The sequence below is a fragment of the Hemiscyllium ocellatum genome, chromosome 20 (assembly GCF_020745735.1).
Source record: "Hemiscyllium ocellatum isolate sHemOce1 chromosome 20, sHemOce1.pat.X.cur, whole genome shotgun sequence".
NCBI classification, from domain to species: domain Eukaryota; kingdom Metazoa; phylum Chordata; class Chondrichthyes; order Orectolobiformes; family Hemiscylliidae; genus Hemiscyllium; species Hemiscyllium ocellatum.
Window position 1 is genome coordinate 46,198,942 of NC_083420.1, and position 14,389 is coordinate 46,213,330.

General features: G+C 39.3%; 2 protein-coding genes across 5 annotated transcripts in view; one reads left to right on the forward strand and one right to left on the reverse strand.

Moving 5' to 3' along the window:
- LOC132825488 (uncharacterized protein C7orf50 homolog) overlaps window positions 1-14,389 on the reverse strand; it is a 408,037-nt gene that overhangs the window by 217,510 nt on the left and 176,138 nt on the right. The window lies entirely within an intron of this gene.
- Window positions 1-14,389, forward strand: part of LOC132825486 (uncharacterized) — a 40,562-nt gene that overhangs the window by 16,565 nt on the left and 9,608 nt on the right. Inside the window, exons 3-4 of one of the 4 annotated variants that reach the window (XM_060840807.1) lie at window positions 11,206-11,378; window positions 12,885-13,045. The exons of 2 other annotated variants lie outside the window; for them this stretch is intronic. The gene's annotated coding sequence lies outside the window, so the exon portion shown is untranslated. Of the gene's footprint in view, window positions 1-11,205; window positions 11,379-12,864; window positions 13,046-14,389 lie in introns of those variants that run through there. One more of the 4 variants, XM_060840808.1, reaches the window with a different exon arrangement.

Genomic DNA, 14,389 nt, shown 5'->3' on the forward strand with positions numbered 1-14,389 from the left:
CAAGTGGGGAGTATTTCATCACACTCCTCATTTCAGCCAGGTAGACAGTGAACAGGCTTTGAGGAATCAGGTGAGCTATTCACTGCAATATTCCTAGCTTCTGAGCTGTTCTTGTAGCTAACATATTTATATGGCTAGTCCAATTCATTTTTTGATCATTCAAAAGGATGTTAGCAGTGCGAGCTTGAGCGATGTTTATGCCATTGAATGTCAAGTGACGATGGTTAGATTTGTCTCTTATTAAAGATGGTCATTGTCTAGCAGTTGTTTGGCACAAATGTTGCTATTTTGCAGCCCAAGCATAAATGTTGGACATTTGGACATGACATGTTTGAGTATCCGAGGAGTCATAAATAGTGTTGAAATTTCATAACAATAAATTATTGAATTTTGTGATTTGTCTTATGTATTTTCTACCTCCCCTTCATTCACCTGTGGCACAGGTGATTCACTAAGAGAAGACATTGAAGAAACGATTGGTGGCCCTGTCACTCCTACTGATTAGTAAGACGGAGAAATTCAATCAATTTTCAATTTATTCACTTTGAACAGATTATTGTTTGTTGCCTCTTCTTCCTTTTCCACCATTTGATGGGTTGCTGATCATTGGGGTTTGTTTGTGGAGTCTTTCTTTAAAACACTTAAACAAAAAAGTTGTTCCTTTCTGAAGTTCCTTTAGTGAAGTCCCGATATCTGCTCCTTAAACTTTTCTACCTCTCTATTTCTTATAATATGAACAATTATATAACATATTGATAATTAATCAATTGATACTCTTCACTGCTTATGAACTGCATATCAAAAACGTTTTTTATAGTGGCTCCACAGGTAGCCACCCAATCTGAGTCAGATGTGGGATCAAGTTTCATTCAAGAAACATTCAGAAATTCCCAGTAACACTCTCGTGAAGTATTGCGGGAAAGATGACCTGCCAGAGTGCTGTAGTGAGGGTAAACCAAGACCCAATATGTCCTTTTGGATGGATGCAAATGGCCTTACTGTACAATCGTAGATATTCAAAATAATTACAATCAATACATAGTGAATTTAATTTTAGCACTGGGGTCTCATGGCTCCCAAGTGAAGAAAAATATGAAGGAAAAGAAATATTTGATTCGTACCCACTGTGTTACAATCACAAGGGTGATAACGTGTTATAAACCGATCCAGCCATTATCAACTTTTCTCCATAATAAATGAGGTAACGATTATTAATGACAATCACCGTCAAATGTTTGTGTGAACAGGACTAGAGGAGGAGGTTATTCTGCAGTACAATATTAATATGATGGGATCTCTTGTGACACATTTGTAGTGTCGCTTCCCCTGAACCAGGGGAACCAGGTTCAAGTCCTATCTGCTCCAGGAGTACATTGCAATGTCTCTAAACAGGTTAATAAGAAAATATCTATTAATATGATAGGGAAAAAGATGTAGTGCTTGGTCCATACAAAGTTGAAATTGATAGGTAGGATATAATCTGGGCAGTCACAAGCTAAGATCAGCCGTTACATTGGTGTACCAGATTCTATATTGCATTTGGCTCAAAGAGGATGACAAGGTACAATTTGTCAATAACATTGAAAGGCTAGACAAGAACAGTTCATAAAGCTAGTGATCCCAATTTAGATTCTGCACATTAACAGGTAGAAGGAGCATCCATCTCAGGACCCACTGTAAAAGCCCAGGTGAAGAAGTATAACAATGAACTGAATAGACAGAGTTCCCGTTAGTGATAGCTAGCTCAACAGGCACAGGAAGTGACAAGTGATCGACAGCTCATAATCTCTGGAGTGATCAGGACACAGACAGGGCTGAGGCTGACACCCAAATGCTGAAACTGAAAGCCTAACTGGAGGAAGAAGCCTTTGCTACAGAGTACAGGTATAATCCAGATGCGACAGGGCTGTTTTATAAGAATACTGCCTGATACTATCCTGGGAGCTGTGAGATCGTTTTCAAGAATGACAGAGATTGGTGAAAATAGCCTCTTTACTAAGCGTCTGTAGTAGTATAGTTCGAGGTGGCAATGAAATCCAAAGCACAGTTTAACAGCAGCTTCTCTTATATACAGTTTTTATGTACATTAAAATTTTAGCACTGTGGTATCACATAATTGTATCTATTATACACAAGTTTGTGTGACATCTGTCCTGGGGATGGTTTAAACACTTTCCAAATGCTGACTGTTATTTCTGATGGGATTAGAATCTGTGCCCGGTCTGAGCTTGCATAATTAAAAGGTGTTAGTCTTTTTGTCTTTAAAGTCAGTAATGTTAGTAAAAATACTAGACCTATACAATAAAATAAGTGAGGAATTACACATGTTGTTCAAGATGGTAGTCCTAAATAAAAGTTAGAAACAGGTTTCATAGAGTCAATCAATCAGAGAATCATAAAATCCCTACAGTGTGGAAACAGGCCCTTTGGCCCAACAAATCCACACCGACCCTCCAAAGCGCATCCCACCCAGACTCACTCCCTCACCCTATTACCCCTGAGTAATGCACCTAACCTCCATATTCCTGAACACTATGGGCAATTTAGCATGACCAATTCACCTAACCTGTACATCTTTGGGTTGTGGGAGGACAGTGTTATAGAATTGGGTAATGTACAAGACAATTTCAAAGAGATAAAGAGCAGCAGACTGTAGGGACGTGCGAATGAAGGAAATTGATTGATGTCCTGCAACATACTCAGGTGCTGAGAGACAGTTACTAAGGGCTAATTAATATTATAATCTTTCCGTAGTTTCAAGTGAATATTGGAGACACATTGGCAGGTTAGGCATTGTTCTGAGTAGGTTACAATATTAACCCTTAATCAGTGGTACCCTTTGATATAGAAGCAGGTCTAAACACTGCTTGTAGCATGGGGCCGATAAGAATTGAAAAGTGAAATGAAACAGTAATGGGTTAGAAGGAATATTTAATTTAGTTTTTCTTGTAAGAGTAAAATGTACTACAAAAGCGCAGTTTTATGAAATGTATAGTAAACATAACGCGCTTGCAAATGAGTTAGTGAAAAGAATCATAATACAATATCACACACAGCCAAGACTGATGCCATTAAGACTCAAGAATTAAGCAATGCAAGAAATGAGCGACCTGTAACAAGACATGGAACTACAAACTAACCCCCCACCAGTGTTTGGAAAATCCAGGAAAAAACAATACTTTCAAAATGTGCATAGCAAATATACAAGGACAGTTTTTTCTTCAAGTATTTTGTGCACAGTGTTAGGAAACATTCAAGGTCAAAGTGTCCAAAGAAAATCTTCCTCTTGGTCTATGACTATCTACCTCAGCAAAACAAGCTCTCTACTCTGAACTCAACATGACAAGTGGTTACCAGGAGGACAGAGAAACACGAGTAAAAAATGAGGTCTGCAGATGCTGGAGATCACAGCTGAAAATGTGTTGCTGGTCAAAGCACAGCAGGCCAGGCAGCATCTCAGGAATAGAGAATTCGACGTTTCGAGCATAAGCCCTGATGAAGGGCTTATGCTCGAAACGTCGAATTCTCTATTCCTGAGATGCTGCCTGGCCTGCTGTGCTTTGACCAGCAACACATTTTCGGACAGAGAAACACTACAAGGATGGCTTCACAGTCTCACTGAAAAAGTACTACATTCCCAGTGGCTCAAATACAGGGCAAGTGGATCCAGTATTAGGACTACTTAGTCATTTCAGGATTCACAAGTCTGCAGTAGAATAAAACACCCATGATCCTAAAGGACTATCTAAGAAGAATCTCATGCATGGAATTTCAAGATAATAAATTTCAGATTGCACGATGCAGATTTTTAAAGTTGAGGTCTCTAATCCCCATTTGAACTCCAGCAATTCCCTTCAAGAAATCAGAGCATGACAACTTGAGAGGCTAGGATTAAGCAACACATGCTGGAAACAGGGAGGGTGAATATAAACTTCAAGCAGAGACAAAAACTCCATTTCCATTTCTAGAGAAAATTCTGACAAAACAGGATGACTCAGTTTAGCATGAGATCCATCTGCTTTATAAAGTAATTACAAAGTATCTAATTTACATTACATTGCATTGCAGGAAAAAGCTCATTGCCATCTTCTGATGTAAAGCAATGATGGTCACACCACCAAAACCAGAAGGAACACTCAAAATGCAAGATATATGGAAGTGCAACTCAAATAGTGTTTTGCTACAGAGAGAGTATATGATGGGCTAATGTCTTTCAAATTCTTCTTGCTCATCAAATGTCTCATCAAATGTCTTTTGCTGCCTTATTGAATGTGGGGAGCAAACAGACGAAAATATCATGCTGGTGGGATTTCAAAATTCAAACTTGCTAGTAAAGTCAAACAAAAACTTTCTCTCTCCGCCTTGAAAAAAAGCAGAAATAAAGGTCACAATCAGCCAAGTTACGTCCAACATCCTCCTTCCTATAAATGTGCTGAACAGAAGTAATAATTTTGCACAAATTTGTCCAATTTGAATACACAAATTGGTGGCATGGTAGACAGTGAAGAAGATTTTCCAAGATTACAAGAGGATCTTAATGAAATGGGCAAAGGCTGAGAAATGGCAGATGGAGTTCAATCTGGATAAATGTCAGGTATTGCATTTTGGTACAACAAACAAGGGTAGGACTTGTGCAATTACCGGTCAAGCCTTGGATAGTGTCGTAGAACAGGGGGACCTAGGGGTGCAGTTATCTAATTCTTTGAAGTTTGCATCACACAGACAGGGTGGTTAAAAAGGCATTTGGTCACTTGCCTTCGTTGCTCAGTCCTTTGAATATAGGAGTTGAGAAGTCATGTTAAGGTTGTGCAGGACATTGGTGAAGCCTCTTCTGGAATACTGTGTCCAGTTCCAATCACCCAGTTATAGGAAGAATATTAAGCTGGAGAGGGTTCAGAAGAGATTTACTTGGACGCTGTCGGGTATGGAAGGTTGAAGTTATAAAGAAAGCCTGGACAGGCTGGGACTTGTTTCACTGAAGCATAGGAGGTTAAGAGGTGACCTTATAGAAGTTTAAAAAATAATGAGCGGTACAGATGGAGTTAATGGTAGTTGTCTTTTCTCGAGAATGGGGGATTTCAAGATAAAGGGACACATTTTTCAGGTCAAAGGAGGAAGATTTAAAAAAGACAAGGGCAAATTCTTTATGCAAAAGGTGGACTGTGTGTGGAATGAACTTCAAGAAAATAGTGGATGTGGGTACAATTATAACGTTTAAACCAACATTTGGATAAGTCCATGAATAGGATGAGTTTGGAGTGTTATGGACCGGGAGAAGGAAGGTGGGACTGGTTTAGTTTGGAATTATGGTTGGCATGGACTGGTTGGATTGAAGTATTTGCTTCCATGCTGTATGACATGAAGATTCTATGACTCTAAGTTTATATCAGAAAAGGTTTGTTAGAAAATGGATTCCGAACATGTGATTGGCATGCCGACACATTGAGTTCCAGTTTTGAAAGTTGCTTCTAAATGCAGACAGATGACAAAAAAGGAGGAGAGGATTTGGGTCTAGTGGTGATCAGTGAAAGGACTCAGGGGAAGAGGATATGTCAGGTCAGGGTATAGGGTGGTGTACCTGAAGGTGGTGTGGTAAGTTAGAGAGTAGTTTAATAGTTACTCAGGACTCAGTCTAGGTACTTAATAGACTAGTGTTCTCTGTGTAACTATTTACTTAACTTCAACTGAACCCTCCAAATCCTCTAATTTAAACGGATGCTTTCAGAGGATTTTAGATACAGGGAAATTGCCCAGCAGAACGTTCAATTTCCAGGCAATTCCATCAGAGTCTGCTACAATGGATTTCCACAAGGTCACAATGCATAAACCCCATATACACTTCAGAAACGACTATCCAGCCATTGGAAAATCTGGGTCATTATTCCCAGCTGTAAATATCAGCAGATAACCTACTTCTTACTCTACCAATGACCCACTGACAGAAAACAATGTAATTCCAGTTCACACTTGATTTTCACTTTCACATGGAGAACATGACAAAACATTTTCACAGAGCGCAAAGAAAGACAGTTGTCCCATCACATCAAATAGCCTGATGAATTGCAGGGTCATGCACCCTTCTGAGTTAACTAGAGTGGCCATGATCAATGGACCATGTAAAAAGATTAAAGGGAGGATGAGCAACTCCAATGTGCCCAGAGGTCCCACAAAGGAGGGTTCCAGCTCTTGCCCAATAGCAGCATGGCCTCTCCTGTCAAAGGAATAACTATCAGTGGCGCCAAGCCGAAGCACTCACATTGGCAATAATTGGCCACTTAAGGGCCTCAATAAGCTGAAGGGCAGGCAACCAAAGTCTAACCACGCACACCCCTAACAACATAGTGTAGTAAGGACACATGCTAGAAATTATCTGTACCTCTGCCTTCAACATACAAATGAGTAGCAGAAGTCCCAGCCCCTATTGTCTAGTTCTGGTCATCAAGATATAATTAAGACATTCAACTGCTGCCCTCAGTACAGGGACAGTCTAACCAGCCGATCCAACAGTGTCAGGATATGAGTAATGTGGAAAGGTGGAGAGATCTAGGTTTTTCCTTCTGGATTGCAGGCCTATGAATTGCTGATATTTTCAAGATGTGTGCAATAAGAACTGCATGAAAAAGAAATGCACTAAAATATAAACGAAATGGTAGAAGAATGAGGGTGCGGGAGTAGAAGGTACTAAGGAGTAACTTTACCCTTGATATAGGCAGATTTTCTTCATGCAGTCTATGATCAATACTTGGAAAATAGACTTCCAGTAGAGTAGTGGAGTTGAAAGCCCTGGAATGATTTAAGAAACAACTCCATGCAAGAGGAATGGGGGCTACAATTGTCTGATAGTTATACTGAGAGTAGTTGTCTTCTTCATCAATAGACTGTGATCACTCCACTGTAATTTAAAAAGAGTGCCAAAACATTTCATGTTCGCTCTGGGTATTTTTCATTAACCTGTTCAGAAGTGTTATGACATACCGTTGAAGCAGGAGTGGCTTGAACCCAGGCCTTCCAGCTCAGCAGTAGAGGCACTATCACTGCCAAACATAAGCCCTTCCATGATAGTTATAAAACAACAATGTTTTGATTGAAACTAACAGTGAAAATCACCACTAGACCTCAAGGAAGATGAGTTTAAATAAATGAATAAAGGTACAGAAAAGTTTGTTGTTTATATCTCCCCAGCAATTGGCTTCAGATACCACATAACAGCATTTTATTATCTGCTGGTTCAATCTCACTTCCTGGCTCTGTTTTTCTCATCTGCCATTCAGCCCCAAAATGTAATCATCTATCATTAGCTTGTAGATATCTCCAGAGAAGCTTCTTCCCAATACATGCCCTCATACACAGCAAAACATTCACAGGGAGAAATGTTTTGGCATAGCCACCCATGCACTATTTTCCTAAGGCAAGCAGCATCATTGTTATATCATTAATATTACTGAAGAAGGCCTACAGACCACAAAAGAGGTGGCCTGCAATGTGCAAGGTAGCTCATTTCAAAAGACTGACATAGTATAACTTGCACCAGTAGAGGAATCTACACGTTTACCTTGTGCATCCTCAGACAAACAGGGAACATATGGACAATGATTTAACTGCCACCATTGTGAATCTTCTAAGGAAATGGATTCTTCTCATGAAAAAAGATCCTTCTGTTTCCCTTTCCTTCTTTTCATAAAAAGATTTAATCTGTATTCGCTCATGAACAATTCATCTCTTTATGGGAATGCTTTCCCTTTATTTAATTTATATTTAACTTTCTTAGTTTTAAACATTGTGGTGTTTTGTCATTCAGCCTCTCAATCTGCTGAAGCAGTGTTAGTGATCCTGATGCAGAGAATTTCAGCCTGCAAAAATTATGAAATTCAACATCTTTATAAACAATTCAAATATATGATTCAAAATATAAATTGCAAGAAGCTATGATCTTGGGTGCAAGGCGAATGGAGCTGGTCAATGCAGATACTTAACATGCATCTGAATGATACAGGCTGACACTCATTTACCAAGCCCATTACTGAAATGAAAGCCACTTACTTAAAACAACTGCCTTTACTTTTCTGATCCAGCTGGAATTTTATTGTGTATCAGTGCCTTGCAGAAGTGGACAGGATTACATCAGGTCAAGTTAAAATACACAGTGACTCCCATCAAAGCTGGTGTGATTTCCATTACACACTTTCTATCAAACTGCTTTTGAATAGTGTAAATAAATTGTTTAAGTTTTGGAGATCATAATGGCATTTAATCAAATTTAACTAAGTGAGGCACAAGAGAATGAAAGTTGGTAACAACAGTAAAAAGACACTTGAAATCATTTCTAATCCTACAAAAGCTATATAATTTTCTTTGTACTTTCTTTGTTACACACACAGACACACAGACACACAGACACACACACACACACACACACACAGACACAGACACACACACCCCCACATCGACAGACATACCAAGCAATGTTCCTTTAGCAGTGTGGGCGGATCTATACCACTCTGCTAACATCCCTGTTCGGCTTTCTAGGAACTAATATGTGAAGAAAGCAAACTCCAATCATTGGTAGGCATTGAGCACCTTTGGAAGAAGTGTAGTAAGTTATTACTTTAAAAGTGTATTTGTGCTTCTGAAAATTACAACTTTAAATCATGTCAGGTTTACCATAGAAATCAATATTAAAGCCAGAGTTAGGTTCCTATGACTGTTGTTGGTTGGAAAAAACAACGTACATATTGAAGAGTGGTGAGGCATTGATGGTCTATCTGCCAATGTAGTTAACTCAGCCACATTACGGAGATTTAAACAATCCTTGGATAAGCACATGAATGATGATGGGATAGTGTAGGGGAATGAGCGTAGAATAATTCACAGGTCGGCGCAACATCAAGGGCCAAAGGGCCTGTTCTGTGCTGTATTGTTCTATGATCTATGAAATATTGTTCCTCGTGTCATACTGAGTTATTCCTTGCTGAAATAAGTTGCAAAGTAAAATAAATCATTAAAATAATAAAAGAAACACGGTACAATTAAGTTGCCCAGGACCATGCTCAGCAGAAAAACAAATTGGAAACAGAATTAAGCCAAACTTACGTACATTACTAAATGCCCATATTCATAAATAGAATAATGTTTAAAATTATAAAAGTAATCACTATTAGTATTAACCATACCTGATAAAGTTTGATTTGACCATGCTACAACTAATGGTAGAGACTGGTCACTGGTCAGTAAACTACCTGCACTGGAAGGAACTGTGGGCAGACAGAGGTACCGGAGGAGGACCAGGAGGACTGATCGTGAGGTGGAAGCATGGGAAAAAATGTCTCCAATACAGGAAGCCCGCAGAACACCAAATTTGTAGCAAACAATGTTAAACTGAAACTAGAATGTTAAATATAACATTGCTATTGTGTTAATGATGTTAAATCAAAACCATTTTTAATGTGTCAATAATAAATAGTGAATTACTGTATTCAAACTCATCCAATTACCATAATATTTAGTTTTACAAACAATAAGAAAAATGTCCCAATTACAAATTTTAGATGTTTACACTTTTGAGCTACTGTGTGTTTTTACGTGACCAGATTCATTGTTACAGCACTCCCCATATACTTGTGAACGATATTAATGGCAACATTGAAATCACAATTCATTAATTTTTGCTTTTTTTTTAAGAAAATTGACCAGCATTTGCAATCTGGGCTACACTCTGTATTCCCATGGCTTTCATCACTAAGCTTTGACCCCGGTATTTCTCACTTGGGTGTTAAGAGAGCTGGAACCGAAGATTACAGTAAATTTAAATAGGAGACCGCGGAAACTACTCAGCGAAAACAAAAACAGAGTTAACACTTTAAATCACAGTCCTTCAAGAGCACCTTCCAAACATGTGATAGCCATCTCTTAGAAAGACAAGATCAGCAGATACATGGGGAAAATGCCACATGCAAGCCACACACGATTCTGACACAGGACTACATTGCAGTTCCTTCACAGCTGGTCCAAAATCCTCTGATCCATTCCTGACATGCTGTGGGTATTAGAGTAGAATGAATGGTTGCCTATCCATGAATGGAAACCTGGAAATTTGGAAATCAAACATACTTTGAACAAGTATGGTCACAGATGGGGAAAGATGGGGTGGGGAGGGGGATAGAAAAACAAAAGGGAAGATAGAGTGAAATGTAGGAAAGATTATAACAGAAAAGGATGATACTGATAACAGAAAAGACAGGAATGGACAAGGATGGGCCTCAAGGAAGTGCAAATGGCAAAAGCAGAATCATTACCCATACCTACCCTCTGGAAACTGTGGGCAGACATTATGATCTGAAAGTTGTGAACTTGAAGTAGAATGGTGGTTCAGTGGTTAACACTGCTGCCTCAGTGCCAGAGACTTGGGTTCGATTCCACCCTCAGGTGACTGTGTGGGTTTTGCACATTGTCCCCTTGTCTGCATGAGTTTCCTCAAGGTGCTCCAGTTTCAGTCCACAGTCTAAAGATGTGCAGGCTATGTGGATTGGCCATGGGAAATGGAGGGTTACAGGGATAGAATAGTGGGATGGGTCTGAGTGAGATGCTATTTAGAGGGTCAGTGTGGACTTGATTGGACGAATGACTGATTCTACATTGTAGAGATTTTATGATCCTAATTCATTGTGGAGTCCAGAAGACAGTAAATGGCTGAATCAAAAGATTAGGTTCCGTTCTTTGGCCTGATGTTGAACTTCACGGGGATATTGAAGGACACCAAAAACAGAGTGGTTTAGGAGGGAGAAAGCTGTTAAGCAACAGCTGACCAGGAGCTCCAGATTGTGCTTCCAGACTGAACAGAGATGTTCTGGACAGTGATCACCCAATCTGTGTTGACCCTTTGCAGTGTAAAGAAGAGCACAGAGTGAGCAATTTTGTGCTTCTTTCGAATTTAATTTTTTGATTAGTTATGTTCCAGGTCTCCAGATTTATCAAGTTCCACAATTTCAGCTCATGAATTATAACAACCATTCACAATTGTTTTCCCCAGAGAGCAGTTGTTGAAAATTATTTTGCCATCTGACTTCCACCTCCTCTGGACATGTAAATTCTTTCCTGACCTGTTCCTTTACAATCTTTTTATTGTTTTGCACCATCAACCCTTTTATCCTTTAGTCTCTATTGTCTTCGATCCAATTATAAAACTTCCTTTTTGGTCTTTACATTTAGTTCATTTTTATTTACCTGGATTTATCGATGACCAGATAATCATTTCTGAAGCATAGGATGGAATTGTGCAATGGAACTCTGTGGAATCTCTCAGTGTAGCACACTCCAAGAGAATTGCCCGGGAAATTAAAGATTGCAATGGGCAATTCCCCTGCGCCAGGAACTCTCTAGAAGTATCCTTTTAAATCTGAGTATTCAGATGGTTGCAATATAGTTATCAGTTACCCAAGAAATATTAAACAATTAAGTACCTATTGTAAATCATGGGTAATTGTTAAACTAACCCTGGAACTTACACTTCTCCTAGACCCCTTACACCGCCCCCACCCCCCCCCACCCAACACTCTTCAATTCCTCTGACCGCCACCTCTCTTCCCCAAACTTCCAGAACCCAACAATCCCCATGCCAGACCTGACACCATCCTCTGCCCATGTGACCCAACAGGAAAATCTCCTACACCCACACACCATTGAACCTAACACCTACTTCCCCATGATCCGACCTCGCTCTCTCCCAAGATCATGACGCACACAAACACCCACACACGCTGTCCCTACTGGACCTCATAACTCCAAGCTATCCTAGACACGCAATCAGTTACCTGACACTCTTCCCACTTCGCACAGTTCATCACACTCACCTAGCATCCTAAACAACTGGCATCCTGACACCCTATCCACTGGGTACCCTGGTATCTTACCCACCTGACACCCTAACTTCACACTTAGCTTACAAACTTACCATTTCATAAGAGTTTTCAAAGCGGTTGTTGCTGCTGCTGTACATTTAAGTCAGAATGCGCAACTATTGCTATGAGAAATGGGGTGTTATTTGCCCTTTCCCAACTAACCTGAACCATCAGCAACTTTTCCCAGTTCTAATGAATGATCACAGAGCGGAAATATTAAGTCTATTTCCATTTTCTGTTTGATGTATTGGCTATTTCCAGCATTATCTGTTTTTATTGCAGATTTTTAGTGTCTAATGTGTTTTGCTCTTGTAAAATAAAGACTCTTCTTGTTTCCTCATCAAAGCCTTGGAAGTTGTGAAAGAAAATGGCATCTGATCAAGAAACCAGTTACCTCATGCTGAGCTTTAATTCAATTCAAGCATTTCTTTTGTGATTTAAGTTGCAGTCTGAAAACTAGTTTTTATGTTTTCTTGCCAAATTTTCCAATTACAATAATGAAACCTCTGGCAATGTATAATCGCATTCCAAAAATGTCACAGCGTCAATGTGCAAGCTCAGTGTAATAAATGTGATGTACTCTTGGAACTACCACCAAATGCAACACTGCATTTTTAAAGTTGATTAACGCAGGATGGAGCCCATACCTTTTTTTTACATCCTTAAGTATTTTCACAATGAAAATTGGCAGCAGTTACCTGCACAAGCTTGAACAAAATATCCTTGCTTCTTAATTCAATATTTATCACTAAACTGTCTCAAAGTCACTGTTCAATTATTGTCTTCATTGTTCAGATCACAGGTGGGGGTTTCCATGCAATTCTATGCGTCACACATTAGAAACAATGTCAGAGCCTTGGAGAGGATCTAGGGGAAATTGATCAAAATGGTCCTCAGGCTAAGGGACTTTTCTGAAGAGTCTGCAAAAGCTGAAAATATTTTCCTAAGAGCAGAGATGGTTAAAGGAAAACTTAACAGAGATGTACAAAGTTATGGGAGACGTGATGATCTGGAATCACTGCCTGATAAGGCGATGGAATCAGATTCAGAGACAACTGTCAAAAGCAAATAAGATACACACTTGAAAAAAAGTCAGAGATATACAGCATGGAAACAGACCCCCTTCGGTCCAACCCATTCATGCCAAACAGGTACGCTAAATAAATCCAGTCCCATTTGCCAGCATTTGGCCCATGTTCCTCTAAACCCTGACTATACATAAACCTATCCAGATGCCTCGCAAATGTTGGAATTGTGCCAGTTTCCACCACTTCCTCTGGCAGTTCATTCCATACATGCACCAACCTCTGCATGAAAAAGTTGCCCTGAGACCCCTTTTAAATATTTTCCCTCTCACCTTAAACCTACACTAGTTCTGGATTCCCTCACTCCAGAGAAAGAAAAAAAACTTGCCTATTTATCTTATCCATGCTCCTCATGATTTGATAAACCTCCATAAGGTCACCCTTCAGCCTCCAACGCTCCAGGGAATGTAGCCCCAGTCTATTCAGCCTCTCACAATAGCTCAAATCCTCCAACCCTGGCAACAATATTGTAAATCTTTTCTGAACCCTTTCAAGTTTCACAACATCCCTTGCAAAGCAGGGAGGCCAGAATTGTATGCAGTATTCCAATAGCGGCTGAACTAGTGTGCTGTACAGCTGCAACATAACCTTCCAACTCCTGTACTCAATGTACTGACAATAAAAACAATCATTTGAAATGCCTTCTTCATGCTCAGGACGAGGGGGAAAGGGAATTGGGAGTGGAGTGATTGGCTACGTCCTTCAAAGAGCCAGCAGAGGCATGATGGACTGAATTTTGGAACTTAGACTAAAAGGCTTTCTCCACTCCCCAATTTTGCCAGGGCTCCTCCTGGTCCCTCTTGACAATTAAGTCGAGATTTTACTCTAATGTTTTAACATCCTAACTAAAGATTCAAACACAACATCCAAAGTTAAATTTTAAATAAAATGACTATATAGCTTTCAAACGTTTACAAATTCCCCAAAAGCAAAGTATTTAAAGAGTGTTCTTTTTGCATTAGTCTTCCTACATTACAATTGTGATGACATTGCAAAAAGTAGAGTTGGCTTTGAAACACTAAGATATCCTGAAGTGATGAAATGTGTGACATAAATTTAAGTATTTTCTTTAAATTATAGTCTCTGACAACATCAAGTAATTACAGAGTTTCAATGTACAAGATGGCTCAAATCCACAAATACACAAGTATATTAAGTTTTATCGTGAAATTTTACCATTACCAGCTTTTCTGAAAATAGAATCTGTTCAATATTTCAGATCAAGTGAGGTCACTGAAATATTTTGTGTGGTTTAACAAAAGAGTTAGGTTTGAGTTCTACAGTGAGTAGTGAGATCCCAATAGAGTCTTCATCAATTGTTGGCGCATTACAATACACTCAATTGTAAAATCTGTCAAAAAGAAATGCTTTTAAATGATCTAACATGGAGAATAAATGCAAATGGAAAAC